The sequence below is a fragment of the Triticum dicoccoides genome, chromosome 2A, assembly GCF_002162155.2.
Source record: "Triticum dicoccoides isolate Atlit2015 ecotype Zavitan chromosome 2A, WEW_v2.0, whole genome shotgun sequence".
NCBI lineage: Eukaryota > Viridiplantae > Streptophyta > Magnoliopsida > Poales > Poaceae > Triticum > Triticum dicoccoides.
The window spans coordinates 514,103,361-514,112,315 of record NC_041382.1 but is presented as its reverse complement, the minus strand read 5'-3'; positions in this window follow the sequence as shown (position 1 = coordinate 514,112,315).

The following is an 8,955-nucleotide window of genomic DNA, read 5'->3' as shown; positions in this document are numbered from 1 at the left end:
CACAAAGTAAAGTGCATAAGTAAAGGGCTCGGGTAAGAGATAACTGAGGCACGCGGAGACGATGATGTATCCCGAAGTTCACACCCTTGCGGATGCTAATCTCCGTTTGGAGCGGTGTGGAGGAACAATGCTCCCAAAGAAGCCACTAGGGCCAGCATAATCTCCTCACGCCCTCGCACAATGCAAGATACCATGATTCCACTAAGGGACCCTTGAGGGCGGTCACCAAACTCGTACAAATGGCAACCCTTGGGGGCGGTCACCGAACCCGTACACTTTGGCAACCCTTGGGGGCGGTCACCGGAACCCGTCAAATTTCTTGGGGCGATCTCCACAACCTAATTGGAGACCCTGACGCTTGCTCGGAGATTTACACCACAATGATTGAGCTCCGAACACCACCAACCGTCTAGGGCGCCCAAGCACCCAAGAGGAACAAGCTCAAGGGTACCAAATACGCAAGAGTAATAAGCTTCTCAACTTGTAACTTCCACGTATCACCATGGAGAACTCAAACAGATGCACCAAATGCAATGGCAAGGGCACACGGAGTGCCCAAGTCCTTCTCCCCCAAATCCCACCAAAGCAACTAATGCTAGGGAGTAAAATGAGAGGAAGAACAAGAAGGAGAACACCAAGAACTCCAAGATCTAGATCCAAGGGGTTCCCCTCACATAGAGGAGAAAGTCATTGGTGGAAATGTGGATCTAGATCTCCTCTCTCCTTTCCCCCCAAAACTACCAAGAATCCATGGAGGGATTGAGAGTTAGCAAGCTCGAAGAAGGTCAACAATGGGGGAAGAACACGAGCTCAAGAGATAAGGTTCAAAGGGGAAGAAGACCCCCTTTTATAGGACCTCCTGAATCCAACCATTATGTGCTCAGGTCGTGCACAAGCGGTACTACCGCTTGAAGGAGCGGTACTACCGCTTAGCACGGTCAAAACATCCCAACGAGAGAGAAAAACACGAGCTGTAGTTCTGCCAGAGAGGTAGTACCGCTCTGGGGAGAGGTAGTACCCCTTACAACTAATAAGCGGTACTACCGCTTGGGAGGAGAGGTAGTACCGCTTACCGCATATAAGAGGTACTACCACTCGGGTGGAGGTAGTACCGCTTACCGCTTATAAGAGGTACTACCGCGAAACCCGACACGAAAAGACACATCCCCAGAAGCAGCGGTAGTACGCGCGGCACAAGGCCGTGGTACTGCCACTTACAAGTGGTACTACCGCTCTAGAGAGCAGTACTACCGCTTGAGACTTTCAGGAGCACAATAGAGAAAATAGATGATGCAATAAAGCCTAAATTGCCACAACTTCTGCATATGAGCTCCGAATTGAGCAAACTCAAGCTTGTTGGAAACAAGACGACGGGTAGCATCAAAACAATGACTGTTTAGTAAGAAGAGGCAGGGGAGATATGCCTAACAAATGGAGGAGTGAAACCTCCAACAGAGAAGAACGGGCATAACCTCCAACATCGAAAACATCATAGAAGATGCAAGTGAACTCCATTTTCGATGAACTCAAGCTTGTCATCAAGATGACCATAAGCTCCAAAACTCACAAAGAGAACCAAACAAGAACCAAGAAAGATGATGCAAGGATGCAATGGTTTGAGCTCTCTATGTACGATATGATCAAGCTACTCATCGAGAGCCCCCCTTGATAGTACGACAATCGATCCTATAACCCGGTCTCCCAACTACCACCATGAGACTGGAAAAATAGAAAACCTATCAAGGGCAAACCTTTGGCTTGCACATGGTCCACTTGAGCTAGATGATGACGATCTTGACTCCCTCAAGTTGGACCACCTTTCTTGATTGCGTTGGCTCGATGAAGACTAGTTGATTGCTCCCCATACTCCACCATGGGTGAGCCACTCTTCCGCACATCTTCATAAATCCATTGTTACCACAATGGATGACAATCTTCAAGCATTTGATATCTTCATGATGCTCCACTTGAACTTGAACACCGCAACCTAACCCCATAAAGAACTCTCACGAAGACCATGGGTTAGTACACGAAGCGTAATTGACAATGCTTACCATACCATGGGATCACTTGATCCCTTTCGGTACATCTTCTATGCTTTGTGAGTTGATCAACTTGATTCACTCTTTGACTTAGTCTTGATCAACCTCTCACAAGACCAATCTTTAGGTAATTCCTTGAATAGCACCTTGGTCGACACAAACTCTCCTTGAAACCAACACATGAACTCCAATAAAAGCCTATGGACAAAACCTTCAAATATAACTCAAGGCAACCATTAGTCCATAGAGATTTTCATTAATTACCAAAACCAAACATGGGGGCACCACCTGTTCTTTCAATGTCTGTGCAAGGAGTAGGGATTGCCATGCAACGGATGCACTAGAGCTATGAATGTATGAAAGCTCAACAAAAGAAACTAAGTGGGTGTGCATCCAACTTGCTTGCTTAGGAAGACCTAGGGCATTTGAGGAAGCCCATTGTTGGAATATACAAGCCAAGTTCTATAATGAAAAATTCCCACTAGTATATGAAAGTGACAAAACAAGAGATTCTCTATCATAAGGATCATGGTGCTACTTTGAAGCACAAGTGTGGAAAAAAAGGATAGTAGCATTGCCCCTTTTTATTTATCTTTTTTGGTGGACAATGCTCTATTAATGATGATCATCACACTTTTATTTATTTACAACTCAATGATTACAACTCGATACTAGAACAAAGTATGACTCTATATGAATGCCTCCGGCGGTGTACCGGGAAGGGCAATGGATCAGGAGTGACATGTATGAAAAATTATGAATGGTGGCTTTGCCACAAATACGATGTCAACTACATGATCATGCAAGGCAATATGACAATGATGATGTGTGTCATGATAGATGGAACGGTGGAAAGTTGCATAGCAATATATCTCGGAATGGCTATGGAAATTCCATAATAGGTAGGTATGGTGGCTGTTTTGAGGAAGATATAAGGAGGTTTATGTGTGACAGAGCGTATCATATCACGGGGTTTGGATGCATCGGCGAAGTTTGCACCAACTCTCAAGGTGAGAAAGGGCAATGCACGGTACCGAAGAGGCTAGCAATGATGGAAGGGTGAGAGTGCGTATAATCCATGGACTCAACATTAGTCATAAAAAACTCACATACTTATTCCAAAAATATAAAAGCCATCAACAACCAAGCATTACGCGCATGCTCCTAGGGGGGTAGATTGGTAGGAAAATACCATCGCTCGTCCCTGACCGCCACTCATAAGGAAGACAATCAAATAACACCTCGTGTTTCAAATTTGTTACACAACGGTCACCATACGTGCATGCTACGGGACTTGCAAACTTCAATGCAAGTATTTCTCAAATTCAAAACTACTCAACTAGCACACTCTAATATTACCACCTTTATATCTCAAAACAATTATCAAGTATCAAACTTCTCCTAGTACTCAATGCACTTTTTATGAAAGTTTTTATTATACCGATCTTGGATGCCTATTATATTAGAACTAAATTCATAACCAAAGCAAATTACCATGTTGTTCTAAGGGACTCTCAAAATAATATAAGTGAAGCATGAGAGATCAATAATTTCTATAAAATAAAACCACCACCATGCTCTAAAAGATATAAGCGAAGCACTAGAGCAAAATTATCTAGCTCAAAAGGTATAAGTGAAGCACATAGAGTATTCTAATAAATTCCGATTCATTTGTGTCTCTCTCAAAAGGTGTGTACAGCAAGGATTATTGTGGTAAGCTAAAAAGCAAAGACTCAAATCATACAAGATGCTCCAAGCAAAACACATATCATGTGGTGAATAAAAATATAGCTCCAAGTAAAGTTACCGATGGACGAAGACGAAAGAGGGGATGCCTTCCGGGGCATCCCCAAGCTTAGGCTTTTAGTTGTCCTTGGATTTTACCTTGTGGTGCCTTAGGCATCCCCAAGCTTAGGCTCTTGCCTCTCCTTGTTCCATAATCCATCAAATCTTTACCCAAAACTTGAAAACTTCACAACACAAAACTTAAAAGAAAATCTCGTGAGCTCCATTAGTAAAAGAAAATAAACCACCACTTCAAGGTACTGTAATGAACTCATTCTTTATTTATATTGGTGTTAAACCTACTGTATTCCAACTTTTCTATGGTTCATAAACTCTATTACTAGTGTCGGATTTCGGGTTCCGGCAGACCCTTGAGGTTTGAACACTGGGGTGTGCGCGGAGATCTCTCCCCTACCGATATACGTCCAATCTCCTTGCGTGATCTAAGCTGGAAACAATGAACAACACAAGGGACACGAGGTTTATACTGGTTTGGGCCACCGTTGTGGTGTAATACCCTACTCCAGTGTGTGGTGTGGTGGATTGCCTCAGGGGCTGATGATAAACAGTACAAGGGAAGAACAGCCTCGCGAGAGGTGTTCTTGAGCCGGTGCGATGAACTGCTTGGGTGAGTTCAGTCGCCTCCCTCTCTCTCTGCTAGGGCTCTACCAGATCTCTAGCTGTCCTCCCTACTCTGTGGTGGCTAGCTCTATTTATAAAGGCCCTGGGCCTCTCCCCAAATAATGAGCAGGAAGGGCGCCAACAATTGGCCATTTTGAAGGGGAACATATAGGACAAGTTATCCTGACCAAAGGTGCTCTTCGGCTGCCAAAAGCACTGGTGATGACGCCTTCTTGGGCTCCACGGTGACCTCCATCTTGCCGCTCTGCTGGTCTTGGTCTTGTTGCACCGGAATGGTAACCTTTGCCCGATGCCTTGGCCTGTGCTTGCCCCCTTTGCACCAAAGGGGAAACAAGGACACTGCGCAGGCCAGCGCTCGCCTGGTGCCCGTTTGGTCTCAATCGTCATGGCTTGCGTCATGGGCTCCTTGCGAGGTACCCCTGCCTTGATCTCTCCGCCTCCTCGCGAGCCTGCCTGATGAGGCTGCCTCTGAGGAAGCTTCCGGTCGTCCGCCCCGCGAGGCTTGGCCCCTCGCGAGGGTCTTGAGCTTGAGCTGATGAAGATGGGCCGCGCTGGGCCCCCACTTGAGCCACGCCGCAGGCCGCAGGTAGGCAAGTCTGCGGACGCCCATTCCTAGAACGCCAACAGTAGCCCCCGGGCCCAAGGCGCGCCCGGGCTTGGCCTAGCAGGGAGCAAAGAGGCAAGCGTGAAGCACCGCGGGCCCAAAAAGCCTGCAGCCTCGGGCGCCGCGTGGCGATTGATTGGTCATGGACGTCTGCCTTCCCCACGACGCCTTGTTACACGCCCGGCTAAGCGGACCTGTAGTTGCACACAGTTGTTCCTCCTTTCCGCTGCTCGCTTGCCTCCTACCTTTCCTTCTTCTTCGGGCTCCAGCCTCCGCCACCAATCCGGCTCAAGTTTTTCCTCCTCTTCACCGTCATGGCGCCGACAAAGAAAGGAATGGGAAAGAAGCCTGCGCCTTCGCCCCGCACACCTCCGGCGGCAACCCCTGCCGTTGCTCGATCGATCATACTCAATCCAGAAGCTTTGAACAAGGTCCGCTCCACCCTTGCCACTATCTTCAACGAGTGCGGTAGGACCACAGTCTGGCCTGCGTCCCATGCCTCCCTTGATAGGATCGTCACGGAGGTCCGATTCTTCGCCGATGCCCTATGGGCGGGTCTGGTTCCCCCCTTTTCTGCTTTCTTTGATGCGGTGCTCTCCCATTATCAGATCCGCATGATGCACCTTGGGCCGGAGTCCATTACTCTTCTGGCTGTCTTTGCTTTTGTTTGCGAGGCGATGATAGGCATTCCTCCTTCCGTTTCCCTGTTGTGCAACTTCTTTTCCTTGCGCCTGAGCGACCCCACTCAGTGCTCAGGGTGTGTGAGCTTCCTAGCCGTGTCAGAGACGGTCGCTTCAGGGATCGACTTCGTCCTTCCTCCTCCTGAGGCCAGGTTCAGAGAGCGGTGGCTATACATGGACGTTGGAGTGCCCAATCCTCTGCTCTCGCACCCGACCTCGCCTGCTGTTCCTCACGCGGGTTGGGATCATGAGTTGCTCACGAGCCCCCGGCTCGCCTTCGTCTAGCGCCGCTTCCAGAGTTTGAGGGCGCTCAATGTGACAGCACCCAAGGTGGTGAAGGAGTTCCTCCAATGTCGCATTGCTCCTCTCCAGCGCCACTCTCGCCGGATGTGGGACTTTGCGGGGCACAGAGACCGCATGCGGCTTCAGGAGGAGGACTTGGCGCCTGAAGCGCTGCGGACGATGCTCAGGGTCTTGACTGGTGATCCTTCCCCAGGCAGCCTTCGGAGTAATGGTGTCCTCTTGTATCTTTGCTCCGGTAGGGCCGATTTTGTGAGGCAGATGCCCAGCTTCGACGAGTGGGGGCTGCGCCCGGCTGGCTGCACGGGGCCCCGCGAGAACCCAGCCGCCGTGGTGGCTCCCCCTGCTGCCCACATCGGTCCTTCCTCGGGTGACAGGGCGGGAAGACGAGACCGGCGGGATTTGAGGAAACCGATGTCGAGGTGCCGACGCCACGAGAAGCCTCGAAGGCGGTGTCTCTCGAGGCCCGCCTTGGAGCGGCGACGGGTGCGGAGTTGTGGCCTATGGTTCCTGAGGCCGGGGCTCCCGAGGCCCCAGCCGTTCCTCGCGAGGCAACGCCTGACGGCGCCCCCCAGGCTGACTCCTCCGGCGCTGATCATCTTGACGCTTCTTCCGCACTAGAGACCGACCCCTGCGCCGAGCGCTTGGGTCGGTTCCGCGTAGACTTCGAGGCCCTCCGCAAGAGGAAGGAGGCCTTGGGTGGCAATGACCGCCCTTGCCGCTTGCTGAAGCACAGGAAGTACTTTGCCATGGACGAGTAAGTCTTCTTCTTTCTCTGCTCATTTACTTTGCTATCCCTGCGACTAATTGTGGCCTTTCAGGCCCTGCCCTACGAAACTCACCGAGTCAGCCCGGGAGCCATCCCCCCAAGCTCAGCCTCCTCCGCTGGCCCTGGGCGCGCCGAGCTCGAGCGGCACCCCTGTTGCCAGACCGGTTGGTGGAATGGTCCGTTCCATAGGGCACCTCGAGCCTGCGCGCCCGCTGTCCTTTCTTCATGAGGCCTCCTGGGGCACATCCGGCTTGCCCCGCGTTCCTCCTCTGATCATAGATGGTGAATGGCTGAAGTCTGTCTTTGGCTCCTCCTCCGTGGGTGGACCGACGCCAGGCCGGATTCCCAGAGAGGTCCGTTCGGTGATGGCTGGGGCGCCAGCCCCAGCCCCGCGCCGGGAAGGGGCTTGCCGCCTCGGGGCCCTTCGCATGCCCCGGTGGAAGAGGGTGATGCGGGAGACGTGCTCAGGCGCGCTTGGGAGCGACGCGCCCTTCGCGAAGAGTTCCTCCAGAGGGCGGCGAATGCGGTGAGCTGGATCGGGGCAGAGCTTGCTGACGAGGATGCGTGCCTCGAGGCCGAAGGCTTGCGCCTTGTTGAGAAGAGGCGCAAACTAAAGGTAGCCGTCACCCTCACGCATCACCAACGTGATCTCGAAAACGCGAAGTCTGAAGCGTCACTGGCAGCTTCGCGGGAGGCCTGCTCCTAGGCCGTCGAGGAGGCTCGGGAAGTAGACCGACGGCGCAAGGACGCGGAGGAGCGCGCATGGGAGCTCTAGGCCTAGAGCAACTCCTGGAGCAGCAAGTGGAACTGCGCCAGGCGGCCCTTGAGTTGATGGAGGGGGGCCCTGTTGATCGGGCGGAGCTTCTGACGCGCGAGGAGGCACTGACGCTGGAGGCCGCCGAGCGCAACCTTGATCTTGAGCGGTTGGAGATGAGGAAGCGCCTGGTGGCTCGGGCGAAGGATGACATTGCCGCGCGCGAAGCCCGGGCCCAGGAAGAAGTCGATCGCCGCGTGGTGGAAGCTCGCTTGGCCTTCGAGCGCGAATACGAGACAAGGTTGGGGCTGATCAAGGCCGAGGCTGAGGGCAGGACCGCAGCCCTCAGGGCCAAACTAGCCGAAGTGACGCGACGTGCGGACTCCTCCGCAACCGCCCTCAGCGCAGCACAGGCGGAGCTGTCCTCTTCCCGGGCCGAGCAACTTCTTCTCCAACAGAGGGCTGATGACGCCGAGGCCGCCGCACAGCGGAATGAGGACGAGATCCGCCGGTGGCGGGTTCTGGAGCATGAGCATGCCCCCATGCTTCAAACGCTCAGAGAAAGGGCCAACACAGCTTTGGGCAACATCTGCGAGGCTGCCGCTAAGGAGCCCCACGAGGTCAACTACGCCGGCAACCTCCAGTTTTTCACTAATGTGGTGACGCTTCTGGAGAACCGCTCCGAAAGGTCCCGTTGGCTTGTCAAAGAGAGGAGCCGAGCCTTGCTCGGGCACACCTTCTCCCACGTCTTCAGCTATCTACTGGGCAGGGACCCCCATTTCGACTTTGACGCTGCCATCGTACTCGTGCCCATAGCCGTCCGAGGCGACCTGGCGCGATGGGTGGAGGACAACATGGACGCCCTCGTCAGGGCCTTCGCATCTGATGATGACGACGTGGTCGTGGCCACAAATGAAGGCGGTGTTGTGGACGAGCCTGGCACTGACGGAGATGCTGGCCGCGGCGGCAATGTCAACGACGCCAGTGATGCCTCCGAGGATGCCCAAGAAGACACGGTGAGTGATATGTCCGACTGACGGCATGTCACCGCTGTTTATCCTGCATGAAGAAGGTTCGGGCTTGGCCCTGAAAAATGTAAGAGCATTTTGGGAGGGGAAGCCCCTCATGTAAAGGTTTGCAATTAGTACACTGGTAAGTATAACGTTGCTTGTGAACTTAGCTGCTGGCCCGGTGATGAGTCAACTGACTTGTGTACCTTCCGACCCCGACGAGTCCTGAGCGGGCCTGCGGGGGCCGCTGTACCTCGGGTGTCGTCTGATTAACTTGTAGATTCCGCAATGAGGACCTCCGGAAAGGGTGCGGCAATAGTGGTCCTGGCTATAAAACATGCCTGGCCCGGCCCGGCTCGCGAGGGGCTC